Genomic DNA, 22588 nt, shown 5'->3' with positions numbered 1-22588 from the left:
AATAAAATAGGTTCCTATGCAGTACCTACCTCAGACATAAACTTAAGGTTCTGTTTAACAACAACCAAAAATAATAATAATAATAATAACAGTATGGAAAAGTGTCACTAAATAACATCAAGACCTTAAATATCATGATCTTATATTCATATCCAAGCAAAAAGACCAAGAATAAGTTAAACCAACTTGTTTACAAAAATAGTTATTTATCAAGTAATCTTTTATAGTAGAGCTGCCTCAATTAACTGCCTCAGACTTAATCTCAATTGTGTAGTTTATTTCCTTTCTTTCTTACCAGGGATAAAGTATCTGAATGAATGTGTCATTAAATAAGGGATATTTTCCCAAAAACAATAAAAAAGTTTAAAAATAAAAACTGTCATTTATAAAATACCAAATAAGGCCTCTGACTGAGAAAAGAAATCTATGTAATGTTTGGGCCATTAGCCCTTTTCTATTCAATCAGTCTCATCCAACTCACTCAGCCCAAACTTAAGATAGAAAAATTCTGGCCGGGCAGGGTGGCTCACACATGTAATCTCAGCACTTTGGGAGGCCGAGGTGGGTGGATCACAAGGTCAGGAGATCAAGACCATCCTGGCTAACACGGTGAAACCTTGTCTCTACTAAAAAAAATACAAAAAAATTAGCCGGGTGTGATGGCGGGCTCCTGTAGTCCCAGTTGCTCAGGAGGCTGAGTCAGGAGAATGAATGATGCGAACCAGGGAGGCGGAGCTTGCAGTGAGCCGAGATCCCGCCACTGCATTCCAGCCTGGGCGACAGAGCGAGACTCCGTCTCTTAAAAAAATAAATAAAATAAATAAATAAATAAATAAAAAGAAAAATTCTGAAGTGTAAAGTGGTTTTGAATTTTACCAGTATATGAAATTATACATAAAAATTACTATATAAAGTAATATTTAACAAATTATATACTCAAAGTAGAATTTTCTGTCTTTAATATGTATTCAATATAAATGCATATGATATATTTCATCATGTTTGACACTCTTCTTTTATCCCTTTTTACTACAATGACCATGACATAAGAAAATTTACGTTTCAACTGATGTTAAAGCACATTTCTTTTTTTTTTTTTTTTTTTTTGAGACGGAGTCTCGCTCTGTCGCCCAGGCTGGAGTGCAGTGGCCGGATCTCAGCTCACTGCAAGCTCCGCCTCCCGGGTTCACGCCATTCTCCTGCCTCAGCCTCCCGAGTAGCTGGGACTACAGGCGCCTGCCACCTCGCCCAGCTAGTTTTTTGTATTTTTTAGTAGAGACGGGGTTTCACTGTGTTAGCCAGGATGGTCTCGATCTCCTGACCTCGTGATCCGCCCATCTCGGCCTCCCAAAGTGCTGGGATTACAGGCGTGAGCCACCGCGCCCGGCCGTTAAAGCACATTTCTATAACTGGTGGCTTTTTAAAAATTTACATACTATATATTTGACTTTTTTTTTTTTTAATGTATATATTTTTTGAGACAGAGTCTAGCCCTGTTGCCCAGGCTGAAGTGCAATGGCACAATCTCGGCTCACTGCAACCTCCGCCTCCCGGGTTCAAGTGATGCTCCTGCCGCATCCTCCTGAGTAGCTGGGATTACAGGCACGCGCCTCCACACCCCACTAATTTTTGTATTTTTAGTAGAGACGGGGTTTCACCACGTTGGCCAGGCTGGTCTCAAACTCCTGACCTCATGATCCACCCACCTCAGCCTCTCAAAGTGCTGGGATTACAGGAGTGAGCCACCGCGCCCAGCATATTTGACATTTTAAAAGACAACAGAAAACAAATACTTCTAAATCCACAGATTACCCCACCTCTATCCCCACTTTCAGCTGAAAGGTTTTAAGAAAAATCTTACAGGTTATGAGGACCAGATGGAGCTTAAAAACAGATCCAGAATTCTTTTGTTTTTTAAGTTTAATTTAAAAGGGTTCTATGAGCCAGAGGAATTCCCAATTCACTTTGAAATTACCATACCTATTTTGCCATATCAAACATTTCAACTGTTAATTAAATGAACTACATAATATCCTTAAAAATCAGCCAGAGAGGAGAAAAACAAATCTCATCTTCATTATTGACTTCAAACCAAAACTTACTCTTTCAAAGTAGTTCAACCTACTAAATATGTCTACTATAAGTTTTCTTAGAAAGTAGTATTCCTGGCCGGGCGCGGTGGCTCAAGCCTGTAATCCCAGCACTTTGGGAGGCCGAGACGGGCGGATCACGAGGTCAGGAGATCGAGACCATCCTGACTAACATGGTGAAACCCTGTCTCTACCAAAAAAACACAAAAAACTAGCCGGGTGAGGTGGCGGGCGCCTATAGTCCCAGCTACTCGGGAGGCTGAGGCAGGAGAATGGCATAAACTCGGGAGGCGGAGCTTGCAGTGAGCTGAGATCTGGCCACTGCACTCCAGCCTGGGCGACGGAGCGAGACTCTGCCTCAGGAAAAAAAAAAAAAAAAGTAGTATTCTTTTTCATTCCTGAAATGGAATTTCTTATACTTAAACTAAGTTATGGAGAATTGTTAGCTATGTATCAGTTATGGTAAATTGCTAAAATTAAATTATCACTTTTGTTTATGGTACATATAACACATTCTTATAGGCTTTAAAACTGAGTTTTCTTTCACAAAAATTTAAATGTAAAAGTAGGCAATCACTAAAGCTGAAGTCTCATGGTACATAAACTTCGTATTAACTTTGACACCAAATAAGGATGAAAGATAGCATGCAAATCTTCCGTTCACAAAACAGTGGCAAAACTTTGTATTTTTAAATTGGTATAATTTTATGAATCTCAAACATTTATTGGGAATATTCAAGTTTACCTAATTAATCACCCAGAAAGCCAGCAGCATGGCCAAAAGTTGGTGTATTCAGTAGTCTTGGTGTATTCAGTAGTCACTGTGAAAACCTTTCATTTCTTTACCAATTGGCAATGGCTCAGTTTCTATTTTCCAATTATGTTTTGGAATAAAGTCTATGACCATTAACTATGCATCTTTGTTGCTATCTCATAGCCAGTGCACTGTACATATTTAAAGAGAAAAAAATAAAGGATTGAATTTTCTGTTCATTCATTCATGCATTCACTTATTTGACCATTTGGAGCCATGTAAGAAGCTCACAGACTCAGAAGCTCTTCAGCTCTTCCTCAGACTCAAGTCACTGTTGGTCACTAATGCTGACAAAGTACTTTCCGACACATCATCTTTCCTTAGGCTCAAAAATGATTCTCGAGTTATTTGAAGGATCTCTCTCAAGCCTTTGTTTTCTTGTTCAAGTTGAAATATTAGTTCTTGTTCCTTGCAACCCTGTTGCTGGTCAATTTCAATGGCTTTCTTCATTACTGCTGCCACTTCCGTTATCTGGTCAACATGTGCTTGTAGTTCCTTGAAGTGCTGCTCTTGTTAACTTCATTATTATTCCTGGATCATCTTTTTTGCTAGCCAGTAGCAATCTAAACATTTGTTATCGGCCAGGCGCGGTGGCTCACGAGGTCAGGAGATCGAGACCATCCTGGCTAACAAGGTGAAACCCCGTCTCTACTAAAAAATACAAAAATTAGCTGGGCGTGGTGGCAGGGGCCTGTAGTCCCAGCTACTCGGTGAACCCGAGAGGCAGAGCTTGCAGTGAGCCGAGACTGCGCCTCTGCACTCCAGCCTGAGCAACAGAGCGAGACTCCGCCTCAAAAAAAAAAAAATTGTTGTCTATACTTGCTCATTATAAGTTCCAAGGCTGCCTGATGTTCTTCCAGGGATGTACGCAATTCTTTTGTTTCTTGTTGCAATTCTCTGATATGTCTGCTTTATTGCTGGATTCCCATAACTAATGTGGACCATGGCAGATGTCTTCTGACTTCATTAAGTTCTTGAATTTCTTCCTGATACTGCTTCATGGCTTCTACTCGCTTGTTGAGAGCTGTGGTTTGCTCAATCAGAGACTCTGCTGCATCGTTGTGATCTCTTAATCTTTCAACAAGTGCCTTATCAATTGTGCAACTCATTTCTAAAGATATATCCTGCTTAGTCCCTCGGAGCCGTCAGCTGTGGTGATGAGGACTCAAAGCCTCTATCAACCCGGACCTATGCACCCAAGGGAACAGACTCCGCGCCCCTAGTCCACCTCCTCAGCAAACAGACGCTGAACCAGATGGAGGCAGCGGAGGGGTGGCCATGAAGCCAGTAGCGTTCAGCCCCATCACCGGATTGGGGAGACACCTCTGCCAACCGCCTCCGACTGGCGTGCCCGGAGGACTCCAGCCTTGCGAGAATTCCTTCCTCCCGTTATGGTGGGCAGAGCCGACCACTAGCAGCTTTGCGCAAGACGGCGAAGCAGGGCCCTTCCAACTTAAAAGTATTCTGAGGTTCCTGAATTATTCAGGAAGGCAAAGATATTAATCTTGGACTTCAGTAAGCATGCATGTTAAAAATTTAACAGTTAACTACTAAACAGAGAAAGAGAATGTTCAACTTAAAAATCAGAAGAAAAAAGAACTCCATATATACAACAGAATGCAAATAAGAAGTGTGGTCACCGTGGCTCACACCTGTAAGCCCAACACTTTCGGAGGCCAATGTGAGAAGACTGCTTGAGACCAGGAGTTCAAGACCAGCCTGGCCAACATAGTGAGACTCCATCTCTACAAAAAAAAATTTTAATTAGTTGGGCCTAGTGGTACAGCTGAAGAGGGAGGATCACTTGAGCCTGGGAGGTTGAGGCTGAAGTGAGCTAGGATTATACCACTGCACTCCAGCCTGGGCAAGAGAGTGTGACCTAAAAAAAAAAGAGTCTCTAAAAAAAAAAAAAGGAAAAAGAAAAAAAAAAGTGTGGTTCAAGGCTAGGCACAGTGGCTCATGCCTGTAATCCTGGCACTTTGGGAGGCTGAGGCAGGTGGATCACTTGAGGCCAGAAGTTCAAGACCAGCCTGAGTAACATGGCAAAACCCCGTATCTACAAAGAATACAAAAATTAGTCCAGCATGGTGGCACATGCCTGTAGTCCCAATTGCTCAGAAGGCTGAGGCAGGAGGATAGATTGAGCCCAGGAGTTTGAGGCTGCAGTAAGCCATGATTGCACCACTGCACTCCAGCCAGGGCAACAGAGAGAGACCCTGTCAGGGGAAAAAATATATATTAAAAAAAAAAAAAAAAGTGTGGTTCAAAAAACATGTATAAATGAAAACAGCAGAAATAAGTCTAAACTATCAGTAATCACATTAAATATGAAAAGATTATATTCATCAAGACAATCAGATTTTTGAAATACAACTATGTACAGCTTACCAAGTCAGAGGGCTGACAATTTAAAAGATGGTTTTAAAAAAATGTGCTACACAAACATTAATCAAAAAATCTGGCCGGGCGCGGTGGCTCACGCCTGTAATCCCAACAGTTTGGGAGGCCGAGGCGGGCGGATCACAAGGTCAGGAGATGGAGACCATCTTGGCTAACACCGTGAAACCCCGTCTCTGCTAAAAATACAAAAAATTAGCTGGGCGCGGTGGCGGGTGCCTGTAGTCCCAGCTACTCGGGAGGCTGAGACAGGAGAATGGCATGAACCCAGGAGGCGGAGCTTGCAGTGAGCCGAGATCGCGCCACTGCACTCCAGCCTGGGCAATGAGCAAGACTCCATCTCAAAAAAAAACACAAAAAAACAAAAAATCTTATTGGTATTCATTCATTAATATTAGTAACACAGACAAAAAGACTTAAAGTGAAAAAGCCAGGCACAGTGGTGCACGACTGTAGTTCCAGCTACCCAGTAGGCTGAGGCAGGATGATTGCTTGAGCCCATAAGTTTGAAGCCAGGCTGGGTTATAACATAGCAAGACCCTACCTCAAAAAAAATAAATACTTAAAAGCAAAAGGCATTAATATGTGATCATAAAGAGAGAGCCCACAGGATTTATCAAAAGAGAACCGCTTACACCTGGAGTGAGATACTCCTCTCCATCATGAACAGGTGTGTCAGCAGGGGATCTAGGTAAGAACTCCCCTCCTCCCTCCCAACACTCCCACCCTCACCTCCAGTGCCTGCCTGCTCTCCACCAGGCCTAATCTCTTCAGGTTCTTTATCTCTGCTTATGCTGTCCATCAAAGAAGCCCCAGACTCCCACATCTCTCATCTCCCACATTATTATTATTATTATTATTATTTTGAGACACAGTCTAGTTCTGTTGCCCAGGCTAGAGTGTGCAGTGGCGCAGTCTCAGCTCACTGCAACCTCAACCTCCCAGGTTGAAGCGATTCTCCTGCTTCAGCCTCCTGAGTAGCTGGGATTACAGGAGCACATCACCGCGCCTGGCCAATTTTTGTATTTTTAGTAGAGATGGGTTTTCACCAAGTTGATCAGGCTGGTCCCAAACTCCTGACCTCAGGCGATCCACCCACCTCAGCCTCCCAAAGTGCTGGGATTACAGGCATGAGCCACCACGCCCAGCCTCATCTCCCACATTCTAATCCCCACACTGTTCTGCATATCTCTAGCTCTGTCTCCATGTGTCACCCACCTCTCCAAATTTTGAAACGCTTCTACTGTTCCCTACATTTTCAGCAACTTCTCTGAATATTCCCTTCAACTTCTTGCTCTAATTAAAAGCTGGTTTTCCTCTGGGGCCACACTGGCCTCTGAGGCCCTAAAGTGGTATAAGTTACCTTCCCCATACCTCTCATACCACTGGACCTGGGGGTGAGGTAAATGTCCTCCTTGCGCCTCACAGATGTTTCCAAATCTGTCTCCCTCCTTATTCCCTAAAAAAACACAAAACATTACATTGAATATCCTATGAAAATCCTATTACGCATTACCTGGCTTACTGTGACTTTCTATACTACTATCTTAACTCTCAGTGATTTCACAAAGATAATCTTTCCATACCCTATCTCTCTGAATTCCTTGTCTCAGTTCTTTACATTTCTCACCTCCACTGATCTTGTCCTTCACCCCCTCAGCCCATGATCATGCTTTCACAATATCAATTATCTCCCACTGTCCAACAATGACCCACTATCTTCATGGTTCAGTCTCTCACATACCCAAACTCCAGCAGCTTCTGATCCCACCAGGACCTTCCATCCACTGCTTCTCCCATCTTTTCACCATCTCTTAGCCACTTCATGTCCTCCCCTCCTTAACTGGTTTGAATTCCACAGTATGTTATACCACTACCTTGCATACACAGGTACCCTCTATCCCTTGCCCTTCTCCTGCTTTGTTCGGCTATATTGGCAAAACCCCTCCCTGGTTAAATCCACTCCAAATTTACACCCCTGCAGCTGAATACAGCTGGAGGAAATAAACCATACTGACTGATTTCACTTTAAATTTATAACCACAAAGGCCAGGCATGGTAGCTCACACCTATAATCCCAGCACTTTGGGAGGCCAAGGCAGGCAGAACACCTGAGGTCAGGAGTTTGAGACCAGCCTGGCCCAGTGAAACCCCATCTCTACTAAAAATACAAAAATTAGTTGGGCATGATGGTGCGTGCCTGTAATCCAAGCTACTGGGAGGCTGAGGCAGGAGAATGGCTTGAACCAAGTAGGTGGAGGTTGCAGTGAGCCAAGATTGCGCCACTGCACTCCAGTCTGGGAGACAGAGCGGAATAAATAAATAACCACAGGCTGGGCATGGTGGCTCACACCTGTAATCCCAGCACTTTGGGGGACCGAGGCAGGCGGATCACTTGCGGTCAGGAGTTTGAGACCAGCCTGGCCAACATGGTGAAACCCCAACTCTACTAAAAAAAAAAAAAATACAAAAATTAGCCAGGCATGATGGCATGCACCTGCAATTCCAGTTACTTGGGAGGCTGAGGCACAAGAATCACTTGAACCTGGGAGGCAGAGGTTGCAGTGAGATCGCACCACTGCACTCCAGCCTGGGAGACAGAGCAAGACTCTGTCTCAAAAAAAAAAAACAAAAACAAAATTGTAACTGCGAACCTCAAGAGGCTCTCAATGTTCCCTGGCAATCATACAATATTTCCCTGCTGCAGCCATTCTCCCATTCTCCTAAACAATTTCACACCTTTTCCTCTTTACACAAACCTCCATCACCCTCCTCATCCTCACTCTGGGCTGAGCACTTTATTTCCTAATTCACTGAGAATATTAAAACAATCAGAAGAAAATCTTCACAAACTCCCACTGCCAATTCAATCCACCTACTTGATGGGTGGGTTGCAGATATATTTTGAAGATTAAATCAACAGGAATTGGAGATATATTTGATGTGAGGTATGAGGAAGAAAAGGGAATCAAAGACAACTTTTAGATCTTTCCTCAAATATTAGTTTCTCAACAAGGCCTCCCCTCACTACATCTGAATCTGTATCTCTCTCTGTCTCTATCACACACACAAACACACACATTTATATACTTACATGCTCACACAGTCTCCCCCTCCTTTGGTGGGGTGGTTTTTTTTTTTTTTTTCTTGGAAATACCATTTATTACCCCATGAAACACTAAACAGTTCACTCCTTCACTTAGTATCTGCCCTCTCCACTAGAATATAAGCTGCATTCAGGCAAGAATTTTCATGCTTACTCTTATGTACCTGGCTCATAGTAGGCACTCAGTAAAACTTTATTAAAGAAATGAATGGGCTTGGCGTGGTGGGTCACACCTGTAATCCTAGCACTTTGAGAGGCTGAGGCAGGCAAATCACCTGAGGTCGGGAGTTCCAGACCAGCCTGACCAACATGGAGAAACCCTGACTCTACTAAAAATACAAAATTAGCTGAGCATGGTGGCACATGCCTGTAATCCCAGCTACTTGGGAGGGTGAGGCAGGAGAATTGCTTGAACCTGGGAAGTGGAGGTTGCGGTGAGCTGAGATCGCGCCATTGCACTCCAGCTAGGCAACAAGAGCGAAACTGTCTCAAACAAACAAAAAAAATACGAAAACATACACTTTTAAATAGGCATAAGTGTAAGCAGAACAATCTGAAGGCACACACAAGGCTTATAACAGAGGTTACTTCTGGAGAGAGTAATGTTAATTAGGACAGTGTTATTTGGAAAGGGCTAGTGTTAGGGATCAAGGTAAAGGGGAACTTTTGCTTCACAGACTCTACATTTCTATATTGCTTGAATTTTTTCATTATTCATAAATTACCCTGAAGTGAAAGATAAGATGAATAAGCACTTCATACAGTATAAAAATTCTTGTATCAGCACAAAATATTTTTCGAAGGATACAAAAGGGAAAGTGCTATCCATGGGGAAGAAAACTGGGAGACTGTCTTCACCATTTATTTCTGTACTGTCCAATTTTGTTTACTGCATGCATGCACTGCTTTAAAAATTTTTAAGTGCATTTTTAAAACTACACTAGGACAAGAACTATTGTGAAAGTATGTAACACATTTTAATGGCTAAAAGCAGCATTTGCATCCACCCGAAAGACTTCAGTGATGTTTGAGGAGTCACCAACTGACTTGGAAGGCACTGCAGGCAGAGTTCACAGAATAGGTAAAGGCACAGAGGCACCGCGAGAGACAGGAGAGTTCAGGACAAAGCTGCGGAGCACAGGGAGAGAGGACCTTCAGAAGATATCTGAATAATCACCAGTTTCTGAATGCATACAGTTTCCACTGCTTATTCAAAGAAAATAACCAAATTTAGACTTACATATGGCTGTTTGTTCTGCTTAAAAGCTACTGTCTGACTCCAAATCATGATATAATGAAATGGCATGTCTACCTATAAACCTGGAAGAATATATTCATCAGTTCAAGATGGTTCAATCCTGACTGGAGGATAAAATTCTAAATAATTACTTTGGATCGCCTATTCTCATCTATCTTCTTTTGAACACCCCATAAAACCAAGATGCAATAAGCATAAAACAATGATAATACATAAATCGCATACTATTAATTGTAAAAAGTAGGCTTCTGTGACCCAGTTTTCAAAAAATTCTCATTGTGGCAATTATAGCAAATGTCTCATAACAGGGCAGAATGAAGAAAGATGATCTAAATCTCAGCTAAAACTAGAGTCACTATTGCCATTAATTCTTAGGAATTAATTAAACATTGATAATATACTGATTTCTGCCAAAGATAAACTGATTTTATGTATACATGTTTCTAATTTATTGATTTGAGAGCATCAATTAAAAGCAAAGTATCAACACTGACAGAGTCAAATCTTTATTGACCATAAACATAGGTTTTGTTGCCTCTCCACTCCTACTTGGAAAAACTAGGCAAAATTTCCTTCCAATTCAAGCCACATGCGGCAAAAATAATTACAACTATAGTATTAGCTAATAGTTATTGAGTGCATGCTACATGTACTCATGGAGTGTTTTACAGCAATTAAAATTCAATAGTCATAACTCAACAAAAAGACAATCTAATTTGAAAATGGGCAAAGGACTTAATAGACATTTCTCCAAGAAGATATACAAATGGCCAACAAGCACATGAAAAGATGTTCAACATCACTAGTCATTAGAGAAATGCAAATAAAAAGCATGAGATACCACTTCACATCTACCAGGATGGCTAAAATTAAAAACAACAACAACAACAAATATTGACAAGGATGTGGAGAAATCAGAATCCTCATACGTTGCTGGTAGGAATTTAAAATGGTACAGCCGTTATGGAAAACTGTATGGTGGTTTGTCAAAAAGTTAAATATAGAATTACTATATGTACACTATGACACCAGCTTTTGAGGGAAAAAAAAAAAAGAATTACTATATGACCCAGCAATTCCACTTTTAGGTATAGACACAAAAGAACTCAAAACAGGTATTCAAACAAATACTATACATGAATATTCAGAGTAACCTTATTCACAATAGGCAAAGGTGGAAAAGATACAACTAACCATCAATAGACAAACAAATTTTTTTTTTTTTTTTGAGGCAGAGTCTTGCTCTGTCTCCCAGGTTGGTGCCATCTTGGCTCACTGCAACCTCTGCCTCCCAGGTTCAAGTGATTCTCCTGTCTCAGCTTCCCGAATAGCTGGGATTACAGGCGCATGCCACCATGCCTGGCTAATTTTTGTATTTTTAATAGAGGTAGGGTTTTACCATGTTGGCCAGGCTGATCTCAAACTCCTAACCTCAGGTGATCCACCCGCCTCAGCCTCCCAAAGTGCTGAGATTACAGGTGTAAGCCACTGTGCTCGGCCGATAAACAGATTTTTTTAAATGACTTGGAAGGCATTGCGGGCAGAGTAGTATATCCAAACAACGGAGTAGTATTTAGCCATAAAGAGGAATGTGGTTCTCGGTCAGGCATGGTGTTTTACGCGTGTAATCCCAGCACTTTGGGAGGCTGAGGTGGGAGGTTCACTTGAGTTTGAGGCTGCAGATAGCTGTAATCACACCACTACACTCCAGCCTGGTCAACAGAGTGAGATTTTGTCTCAAAAAAAAGAGAGAGAGAGGAATGAGGTTCTGATACATGAGACCAGTGGTTAAGCCTCAATATTATGCTATGTCAGAAAAGCCAGAAATAAAAGGTCATACATTGTGTGATTCCATTTATATGAAATATACAGAATAGGTACATCCACATAGACAGAAAGCAAATCGGTGGTTGCCAGAAATGAGAGGAGGAAATAAAGAGTAAATATTTAATGAATATAGGGTCTCCTTTGGGGGCGATGAAAAAGTTCTGAAACCGGCCAGGCGTGGTAGATCATGCCTATAAATCCCAGCACTTTGGGAGGCCAAGGACGGCAGATCACCTGAGGTCAGGAGTTCGAGACCAGCCTGACCTATATGCTGAAACCCCATCTCTACTAAAAATACAAAAATTAGCCAGGTGTGGTGGCGTATGCCTGTAGTCCCAGCTACTTGGGAGGCTCAGACAGGAGAATCACTTGAGCCCGGGAGGCGGAGATTGCAGTGAGCAGAGATCGTGCCACTGCAGTCCAGCCTGGGCAACAGAGTGAGACTCTGTCTCAAAAAAAAAAAAAAAATTTTTTGAACTACATAGAGGTGATGGTTGTAGGCACAAAACGGTTAATTTTTGTTTTGTTTTGTTTTGAGATGGAGTCTCGCTCTGTCGCCCAGGCTGGAGTGCAGTGGTACGATCTAGGCTCATTGCAACCTCCGCCTCCCGGGTTCATGCCATTCTCCTGCCTCAACCTCCTGAGTAACTGGGACTATAGGCGCCCACCACCAGACCCGGCTAATTTTTTTTTGTATTTTTAGGAGAAACAGGGTTTCACCGTGTTAGCCAGGATGGTCTCAATCTCCTGACCTCGTAATCCACCTGCCTTGGCCTCCCAAAGTGCTGGGATTACAGGCGTGAGTCACCAATGCCTGGCCGGTTAATTTTATGTTATATGAATTTCAACTCAAACATAAAATCTGGAGCCAGGCGCAGGGGCTCATGCCTGTAATCCCAGCACTTTAGGAGGCCGAGGTGTGCAGATCATGAGGTCAGGAGTTCAAGACCAGCCTGACCAACATGGTGAAACCCTGTCTCTACTAAGAACATTTTAAAAAATTAGCCAGGCCTGGTAGCGCATGCCTGTAACCCCAGCTACTCAGGAATCTGAGGCAGGAGAATCGCTTGAACCCGGGAGGCGGAGGTTGAAGTGAGCCGAGATCCTGCCACTGCACGCCAGCCTGGTTGACAGAGGGAGACTCCATCTCAAAAAAAATAAAATAAAATAAAATAAAATCTGATGGGCAGAGAGGCTCATGCCTGTAATCCCAGCACTTTGGGAGGCTGAAGCCGGAGGATAGCTGAGCCCAGGAGTTCAAGACCAGCCTGTGCAACACAGCAAGATCCTGTCTCTACAAAAAATTTTAAAATTAGCCAGGCATGATGGCATCTACTTGTAGTCCCAGCTACTTGGGAGACAGAGGCAAGAGGACTGCTTGACCCCAGAAGGTCGAGGCTGCATTAAGCCATGATCATGCCACTGCACTCTAGCCTAGGTGACAGGGCTAGACCCTGTCTCAAAAAAAAATAAAACTGGCCAGGCGCGGTGGCTCACGCCTGTAATCCCAGCACTTTGGGAGGCAATGGCAGGCAGATCATGAGGTCAGGAGATAGAGATCATACTGGCTAAAACGGTGAAACCCGTCTCTACTAAAAAATACAAAAAATTAGCCGGTCATGGAGGCACGTGCCTGTAGTCTCAGCTACTCAGAAGGCTGAGGCAGGAGAATCGCTTGCAACTGGGAGGTGGAGGTTGCGAGATCGAGCCACTGCACTCCAGCCTGGGTGACAGAGTGAGACTCCGTCTCAAAAGAAGAATAAACAAAAATAAAATAAAATAAAGATTAATTCAAAATAAATATCCCGGCACTTAGGGAGGCCGAGGCGGGTGGATCACAAAGTCAGGAGTTTGAGACCAGCCTGGCCAACATGGTGAAACCCCATCTCTACTAAAAATACAAAAATTAGCCAGGCGTGGTGGCGAGCACCTATAATCCCAGCTACTCGGGAGGCTGAGGCAGGGGAATCGCTTGAACCCTGGAGCTGGAGGTGGCAGTGAGCTGAGATCGTGCCATTGCGCTCCAGCCTGGGTGTCAAGAGCAAGACTCTGTCTCAAAAAATAAATAAACAAAATCCAATAACCATGACAACCCTATAGTAGGGATTACTACTGCATCCATTTTACTGATACAGAAACATAAACTCAGAGAAATTAAATGACTTGACCAAGGGAGTAGGTAGGGGAGTAGACTCAAATCCAGATTTGTGTACTCAATGGCTTGTGCTTTTAACTAACATCTCATACAGCTTCCCTATTTTAATAAGTTAAAAGAATAATATTGGAAATATACATAGAAATAACTATACTATCAATATTGGCCTGATCATATTATACATAGAAATATTATAACTATGCTATCAATACTGGCCTGATCGTAACTAACACCATTCAGTAGATACACATTTCAGGCATCAGAAACTTCAGCTGCCAAGAAGGTTAATAATATACTTGGGGCTATTTCACAATGGAAATAATTAGCCAGTACAGTGTGAAAGGATGATGTGTTCTCATTTTCACTGCCCAATGAAAAATGTAATCATATAAAAATTGAATATAATTCTACTTAGTCTTTTTTTTTTTTTTTTTTTTTTTTTTGAGACGGAGTCTCACGCTGTTGCCCAGGCTGGAGTGCAGTGGCGCTATCTCGGCTCACTGCAAGCTCCGCCTCCCGGGTTCCCGCCATTCTCCTGCCTCAGCCTCCTGAGTAGCTGGGACTACAGGCGCCCGCCACCGCGCCCGGCTAATTTTTTGTATTTTTAGTAGAGACGGGGTTTCACTGTGGTCTCGATCTCCTGACCTTGTGATCCGCCCGCCTCGGACTCCCAAAGTGCTGGGATTACAGGCTTGAGCCACCGCGCCCGGCCTCTACTTAGTCTTGCTGAAATGTTAAGATTTCAGGTAACAAGTAATCAGAATGAAAGTTCGAAATCAGCCTGGTCAAAATGGCGAAACTTCATCTCTACTGAAACTACAAAAATTAGCCAGGTGTGGTGGTGCATGCCTGTAGTCTCAGCTAATTGGAGGCTGAGGCAGGAAAATCGCTTAAACCCAGGAGGTGGAGGCTGCAGTGAACTGAGATCGTGCCACTGCACTCCAGCCTGGGTGACAGAACAAGACTGTCTCCAAAAAAATAAATAAAAAATACAACGGTTCCACTTCCGGCCTCCGGGGGTTGACGACATAGCTGGTCGTACCATTATCCAAAAGAAGGACCAGGAGGATGAGAGCGTTATTGCTGCACACTTAAGTCAAGGAGAAGAAGCCCGAGGAAGATTGACCAAATTTTGTAATTCTAGAAACATGGTCCATGGATCAGTGACATTCAGGGATGTGGCCATTGACTTCTCTCAGGAGGAGTGGGAGTGCCTGCAGCCTGATCAGAGGACCTTGTACAGGAATGTGATGTTGGAGAACTACAGCCACCTGATCTCACTGGGAAGTTCCATTTCTAAGCCAGATGTGATTACGTTACTAGAGCAAGAGAAAGAGCCCTGGATTGTTGTAAGGAAAGAAACAAGCAGATGGTATTCAGATTTGGAGTCAAAATACGGACCTGAGAAAGTATCTCCAGAAAATGATATTTTTGAAATAAATTTACCCAAACATGTTATAAAGCAAATAAGGAAAAATAAAATAAAATAAATAAAAATAAAAAATAAAAGTAACCAAGCCTACTCAAAATACTAAACATAGAATTACCATAGGATCCAGCAATTCTACTTCTGTGTAAATCGAAGAAAAAAAAAATGAAAGGAGGGTGATATAGTTTGGATCTGTGTCCCCACCAAATCTCATGTCAAACTGTAACCCCAGTGTTGAAGGTGGGGCCTAGTGGGAGGTGACTGGAACATTGGGATGGTTTCTCATGAATGGGTTAGTGCCAGCCCCCTAGGGTTGTTTTCACAAGATCTAGTTGTTTAAATGTGTGTAGCACTTCCCCCACCTCTCTCTCTTCCTCCTGCTCCAGCCACCTAGACATGCCTGCTTTCCCTTTGCCTCCTGCCATGATCATAAGTTTCCTGAGGCCTCCCCAGAACCTGCTATGTTTCCCTTACAGCCCGCAGAACCATAAGCCAATTCAACCTCTTTTCTTTATAAATTACCCAGTCTCAGGTATTTTTTTACAGCAATGTGAGAATGGACCAATACAGAGGGACTCGAACAAGTGGATTCGTACACCAAAATTCACAGCACCATTATTCACAACAGCCAAAAGGTAGAAGCAACCCAAATGTCCATTGAGAATGAATGGATAAACAAAATGTGGTGTGTACATATGATGGAATATTATTCAGCCTTAAAAAGGAATGAGATTCTGACATATGCTACAACATGGATGAATTCTGAATTCTAAGTGGTACACACCAGACACAAAAAAGTAAATATTGTATGATTCCACTTACATATGAGGTACCCAGGGTAGTCACATTCATAGAGACAGAAAGTAGAATATCGGTGGCCAGCAGCTGGGTAGAGAAAGAGAAACAAGGAGTTATTGCCTAATAGGTGCAGAGCTTCAGTCTGGGAAAATAAAAAAGTTCCCAAGATGGATGGTGGTGATGGTTGCACAGCAATGTGAATGTACTTAATGCTACTGATCCATACACTTAAAAATGGTTAAAATGATAAATGTTCTGCTATGTATAGTTTACCACAACAATTTTTTTTAAGTAAACAAAAAGGCGAGGTGAGGTGGCTCATGCTATAATCCCAACACTTTGGGAGGCCAAGGAGGGTGGATTTGCTTGAGCCCAGGAGTTGGGGACCAGCCTGGGCAACACAGCGAAACCCTGACTCTACAAAAAAATACAAAAGTTAGCTGGGCGTGGTCAAACAGTGAGCCATGATTGTACCACTGCACTCTAGCCTGGGTGACAGAGTGAGATCCTTTCTGGGCAGGTGGGAGGGGGATTGGGGGAGTAAACAAACTAGCAAATACCAGCTACTCCTGGTATTTGGAGTAATCTGAGGCGGGAAGATCGTTTAAGCCCAGGAGTTTGAGGCAAAACTGGGCAACATAGCGAGATCCTGTCCCTAAAAAATAAATAAATAACCAAGAACAACCATCAAACATTTGTGGCAAAAACATATTGAGAAAAGTGGAAGAATCTGTAACAGGCAAGCTTCACTGTCATCCTCCAGAGTCTAGATGACTTTGTTGAAAGTGAAGATCCCCCCGGCCGGGCGCGGTGGCTCACGCCTGTAATCCCAGCACTTTGGGAGGCCGAGGCGGGCGGATCACAAGGTCAGGAGATCGAGACCATGGTGAAACCCCGTCTCTACTAAAAAAAATAGAAAAAATTAGCCGGGCGCGCGGCGGGCGCCTGTAGTCCCAGCTACTCGGGAGGCTGAGGCCGGAGAATGGCGTGAACCCGGGAGGCAGAGCTTGCAGTGAGCCGAGATTGCGCCACTGCATGCACTCCAGCCTGGGCGACAGAGCGAGACTCCGTCTCAAAAAAAAAAAAAAAAAAAAAAAAAAGTGAAGATCCCAGAAGAGAAGGGATGGACATGCTATTTTCATGTTGCTGCAGATATACACTAAGCAACTGAGGAAGCTGAATTATATTCTACAGGTCATTTGGTAATATAATGAATGGACTGTACTTCCTAACAATTACATCCAAAAAATACAAGCTTTTCCTTCCAGTTTCCAATGAAAGCAGCAAGACTGAAATAATCAGTTACACACATAATAGAAGCCAGGTAGATCTGAAAGACTGACTTTTAGTTCCCAGCTTTAATATGGTGACCCTACAATGGAAAACTGAAAGCAGCAATTTTTAGAATAGTATACACAAACTTTCTTCACTGCCATTATAAAGTGACTTTGTGTAAGTTACTTTTAGTCCTTCTGAGCCTCATCTGAAAAATGAGGATAATACTTACAACTAACTGATAAGGTAAAAATGTGCGCTGAGTTCAGTGCCTGAATACATAAATGCTCAACAAATGAAAATTCCCTCCTGTCTTAGCCTGATTAGCCTCCAGGGGCTATGCTCATGTTTTGGCTATAACCTGTGGCTCCTCCCTCAGCCCCCAGCTGTTTCGCTCAGTTCTAGCTGTTTCACTCCTGGTTTCTAAGAGGATCATATCTATATTTAGAGGTAATGCTAGTACCAATTGTGGGCTCAACAGGTGTTTGGAGGGCACCTGAGTACTGAGCAGTTTTCAATTGCTCTTCAGAGTTAATTGGTTTTGGCTCCACAACTGGCTGTCTTGACTTCTACAAGTAAGAGTGCCACGTATGCACAGTACCTCAGCAGTACAAGACTAAACAGAAAACTAAGTGTGGTCGCAAGACAAATCCTTAGCAAAAAGATGTTTTTAGCCCTATTTATCAGAATCTCAGAGCTTTGTTAAATCACAGGAGCAGTAAACTTTCAATGAACTCTACAGAGTAGGCTACAGCCTACTAACAATCTTCATCTAAATCACAGTTATCAGACCCAAGTTTCAACCAGTTCATGCTGCTTTACTATAACCAAGATGGGGGTGAAGCAGAAAGAGCAAGCAGGCAGTGAAGATTTTAAAAAAGGCATCCGATACACCTAGGTCTGAATCAAGCTTTGTTATTTACTAGCTCTGTGACCTCAGTAAATTATTTAACCTCTTAATTTACAAAATATGAAATAATTGTGAGGATTAAATGAGATAATACATACAAAAAAATCTTAGCACCTTGACTAGCCCACTGAAAGAGGTCAGTTAAAAAAGAGGCCGGGCGCAGCGGCTCACGCCTGTAATCCCAACACTTTGGGAGGCCAAGGCAGATGGATCACAAGGTCAGAAGTTCGAGACCAGCCTGGCCAAGATGGTGAAACCCTGTCTCTACTAAGAATACAAAAATTAGCCAGGCGCGGGGGTGGGCACCTGTAATCCCAGCTACTCAGGAGGCTGGGGTCGCTTGAACCCAGGAGAAAGAGGTTGCAGTGAGCCAAGATCATGCCACTGCACTCTAGCCTGGGCAACAGAGCAAGACTCCATCTCAAAAAAAAAAAAAAGAGGCACATTGTCACTAATGAGAACACTGCACTCACTTCTTGCTTTGTTCAATTTTCATAACATCTAAGAAAAGTGACAATTTAAATCATATTTTGGACCTTTATAAAGTAACCTAAATGCTACCATCCAAGACCTAGCTGAGAAATATAAACTGATGAATGTCCAAAAATCTTAGATGAGTCAGCAAAATGTAATGCCCAACAAATAAAAGGCTTAACATGGACTATTTATGAGCACACAACAGTCATTACAATTTCAAAATCAGCAATTTTCTATCTAGTACCATCACAAATTTGGTCTGGAAATCCAAGTATTAAGGAAATGCAAAGATCATAATCCCAGAGATACTTTTCCACAATATTCCCAAATCACCTTAATTGAAACTGGAAGGTATGAGGCAGCCTGATTATCTGAAGTTAACATCAAGAAATAATTTAAGGCAGAACCCCAACTCTCTCCCACAAACATAAAACCAGTAGCAGATGGTACATGAACATTTCTCAGGGAGAAATTGCAATTCTAACAAAGTACAGATAACTTAATTTTATCCATCACCTTTTGGTCAAACTGAAAACAAGCAAGCTTTTGGTTCTCTGCAAAACACTGAACTCTGCATTATCACTGACCTAACTCAAAGCAAGATATTTTTGGTGATCTGTCCTCTCCTGCTTCATCAACCATAGGTAAATTACGTACAGTAGTAGCCTGCTAAACAGAGGGGAAGTAACTATCACAGGCATGTTTTATCAATAAAATGGACAAGTGATAATCAAATTATTTAAAGAATGGTTTGTACTTCTTAGCAGAGGACAAGCTTGAGAAAGATCCACTTTCTAAAAGAACCCAATCATTCTGGATGAATTATGAGAAAAATATCACTCTAGTCCAAAACTGACTGAATCTACCTTTCTGTTTTAATCCAAGTCCTAACCCCATCTATTTTATGTCTCTGCCTCTCCGCCTTATTTTCCATTCCGTCTCCCCCTTCAATTCCAAGAACGCCCTTCTATCCCTTATTTTCAAATCTCATTATTGCCCCCGAATCCTAAGGACCTCGGACACCCACGGAGGTGACCTTACGCATCCCCAATGCATTCCCAATTCATTGTACTTCTCATCCCAAATGATCCTATTCTTTCATTCTTTTCTATCTCGCTCGTTGTTTCTTAAAATCCAATACCCCACACACGCTCACGCCAGAGTCTCCCCCCCCCCACTCCATTGTTTCCCCGGCCTATCCCTCTGGAAACTCCCCAACTCGGACACGGGTGTCTCGCCCGCCCCCACATACCCCAGGAACCTTCCACCTTCTGGGCACTTCGAATCTCTAAGGGCTCACATTCCCCTCCTTCCCGTCCCCCGGCCCCAACAACTACCCCCTCCCCCCTTTTCCTCCTTCAACCCGCTCCCCGCACCTCGGTGCCCCTCTGAGCCCCCGCCAACCCCGCCACCCAGCACCCCCAGTCTCACCTAGCCGGGGCCCACACAATCGCCTTGTCGCCCCAGCTCCGGGCTCCGCGTCCCAGACGCTCCCGGGTCTGAGAACAGGAAAAGAGATCCTCCGCCTCCTTCACCTCTCCCTCTAGAGCCGCCGCCGCCGCCGCCGCCGCCGTCGCCGCCGCGCTCCTCCCCCAGTTCTCTCAGAGCCGGACGCCGCCCCGCCCCCACCGCCGCCTCCCCGCTTCTCTCCAGGGCCGTTCTGCAGGCCGGGAATCAAGGCTGCGGCCGGAGCTCCAGCAGATCACCCCGATCCTAGCCGGGGCAGCGGCTCGCCCCGCCCCGGAGCCCTCTCGGGCGCGTGCGCGCCAGCCAGCCAGCCAGAGCTCAGGGCGCGTACTCGCGCCGGCGCGAACCCGGCGCGCCAAGCTCGAGGCTGTGGCAGCCAACGGGTGCGCGAGCGCGGCTGGAGCGGCGAGACGGCCCTCGCACCGGAGACCGAGGGGATCGAGGAGAGGCGCCGGGCGACGAGAGGCGGGCTCCGACCGGTAGGGTTACCGCTCTTCTCGGGACCCGGTCCCTCGCGTCTCGCACCGTCCGCAGGCTCGCGCGCCACCGGAGACTGGGAATTACCGCGGAAGGGAAGAGACTCTGGGAGGGGGTCGGGGACAAACTAGACGCAAGGGGAAAACGGGTGGGACTCGAGCTCGCGTCCGCGTGCAGAACAGCTCGTACCCGGCGGCAACGGGTAGGGGCCCGACGAGCGCCGGGAATAGAGGGCCCGAGCTGAACTGACGGAAAGAGCCGAAACTCTCCCGGAGGTGGCCGAACGCAGGCGCAGCGAGGGGAGTCGAGCGCTCGGCTTCGGCTCAATGTCCGGGTCGGGAAGCTTCCCCTCGGGCTACCCCCTACGGCACCGCTCACTCTTCCGCACCGAGGACTTCACACCGCTTTCCCTTCGCCTCCTTTCCGACCCAAGTTTTGTTCCAGAAGGCAATTTCAGAGTCTCCAACGGCGGGAAACGCTGGAGCCTCCGGGCAGAGCGGTCGCTCTGCCTCCGGAGAGTGCGCGGAGGCCGGTGGGGGCGCGGGAAGAATGACCTCGGGAGCTGATGGGGGTTCTCTGCCCTGGCGATGTTCGCCTGGCACGCTCCCCAAGTCAGTTCCTCGTCAGTCGGGTTTCTAATCTACTCAGCTGTCAGCATAGCCCCTCTACGCAACGTTGGTCTGTCTCGCCGCCCTTGGACTCTTTTCTGTTAAATACTCTGTCTTCGACGCCAGACTCCCAACCTCCCTGGTGCTGGAACTAACTAGTATTTGTGCACCATTCTGCGTGCATGAAGCACTCACCTCACTGTCGACTGGTCAGGGTCTATTAAGAGGGGCCAGAGGGATTTAGACAATCAGCATTGAAAAGATTCATTAGAATCTGGGGCTGGGCGAGGTGGCTCAAGTCTGTAATCCCAGCACTTTGGGAGGCCGAGGCGGGCGGATCACTTGAGGTCAGGAGTTCGAGACCAGCCTGGCTAACATAGTGAAACCCGTCTCTACTAAAAATACAAAAATTTGCCGGATGTGGTGGCACACGCCTGTAATCTCAGCTAGTCGGGAGGCTGAGGCAGGAGAATCACCTGAACTCAGGAGGCGGAGGTTGCAGTGAGCCAGGATTGCGCCATTGCACTCCACCCTCCATCTCAAAAAAAAAAAAAAAAAAAAAGATTTACTAGAATCTGTTCCCATCTTACCTTTTGGGGCCAAGCAAAGGGGCTCTGAAAAGGCACCAACAAGCTGGAGAGTGTGTGTTAGTGTGTAGCTAGACACCACAGGCACATGTCATTTTGGTTTCCACGTATGTTATTGCAATGACAGGGTATCCTACTCTAGTGACTGAGTAGTATAGTAGAGGTTTGCCAAGCCATCTGATCCTTGTGGTTTTTAACTTTGCTTGAGGTAAGGGCTCAAAAATCCCCTGGAGTCCAATGACCTCTGGTTAATAGTGTCTCATCTACTCCAACCATATAATTTACTGATCTGGATAAGCAGAAGACTTAAGTAATCCAGCTAGGTAGGGCACTGGACTGTATGTTCCTTACTATTGCGTCTTCATTCAAAAGTTCAAATAGAAGCAAATTATCCAAATGTCTGCTTTCTTTTCATTCACTAAACTGGCACTTACTTGATAGTGGGTATTGTTCTAGGTATTCAGTCATTTACAAAGAAGAATAAAACAATATCATTACCCCAAGGAGAGTATCCAGTTACAAAAGAGGATAAAGTTATTAAATAGGCCAGTTGCAGCGGCTCATGCCTGTAATCCCAACATTTTGAGAGGCCAGGGTGGGAGGACTGCTTGAGCCCAGGAGTTTGAGACCAGCCTGGGCAACATAACAAGATCCCCCATCTCTACAAGCAAATTTAAGTTATTAAATGACTATAATAACATAGTGTTGAAGCAGAAAAGTACAAAGTGGTTTAGGAAAAGAAAAGAACAAGTGACTAATTCTTCCACAATTCCCCTTCCTTCCCATACAGAGTGGGAACGGGATGATATGACCCTGGTAAATGGAGAACTTCATCATGAGGTATGGGATGCAAGCCTTGCATCCTATTCCACAAAGACTGGTTTCACTCACCAAAAGTCACTCAGTTCAGGAA

At 44.4% G+C, this 22588-nt stretch overlaps 1 protein-coding gene and 1 pseudogene across 7 annotated transcripts in view; both read right to left on the bottom strand.

Annotated features, from left to right (window-relative positions):
• The window catches only part of SPATS2 (spermatogenesis associated serine rich 2), a 169383-nt gene extending 149110 nt beyond the window's left edge, over nt 1–20273 (bottom strand). For 3 of the 7 annotated variants that reach the window (XM_077954127.1, XM_077954129.1, XM_015151654.3), the window contains exons 1-2: nt 19968–20273; nt 15899–15961 (exon numbers count right to left, since the gene is read on the bottom strand). The gene's annotated coding sequence lies outside the window, so the exon portion shown is untranslated. Of the gene's footprint in view, nt 1–6675; nt 6761–15898; nt 15962–19967 lie in introns of all 7 variants that reach the window. The other 4 variants (XM_077954128.1, XM_015151656.3, XM_015151655.3 and 1 more) reach the window with 3 other exon arrangements.
• On the bottom strand, nt 3010–4139 carry LOC710645 (FGFR1 oncogene partner 2 homolog; annotated as a pseudogene).
• Nucleotides 20274–22588: the final 2315 nt, after the last annotated feature.

The sequence above is a fragment of the Macaca mulatta genome, chromosome 11 (assembly GCF_049350105.2).
Source record: "Macaca mulatta isolate MMU2019108-1 chromosome 11, T2T-MMU8v2.0, whole genome shotgun sequence".
In the NCBI taxonomy this organism is placed as follows: Eukaryota; Metazoa; Chordata; class Mammalia; order Primates; family Cercopithecidae; genus Macaca; species Macaca mulatta.
Note: the sequence above shows the minus strand (reverse complement) of the source record. Positions and strands in the feature narration are given on the sequence as shown.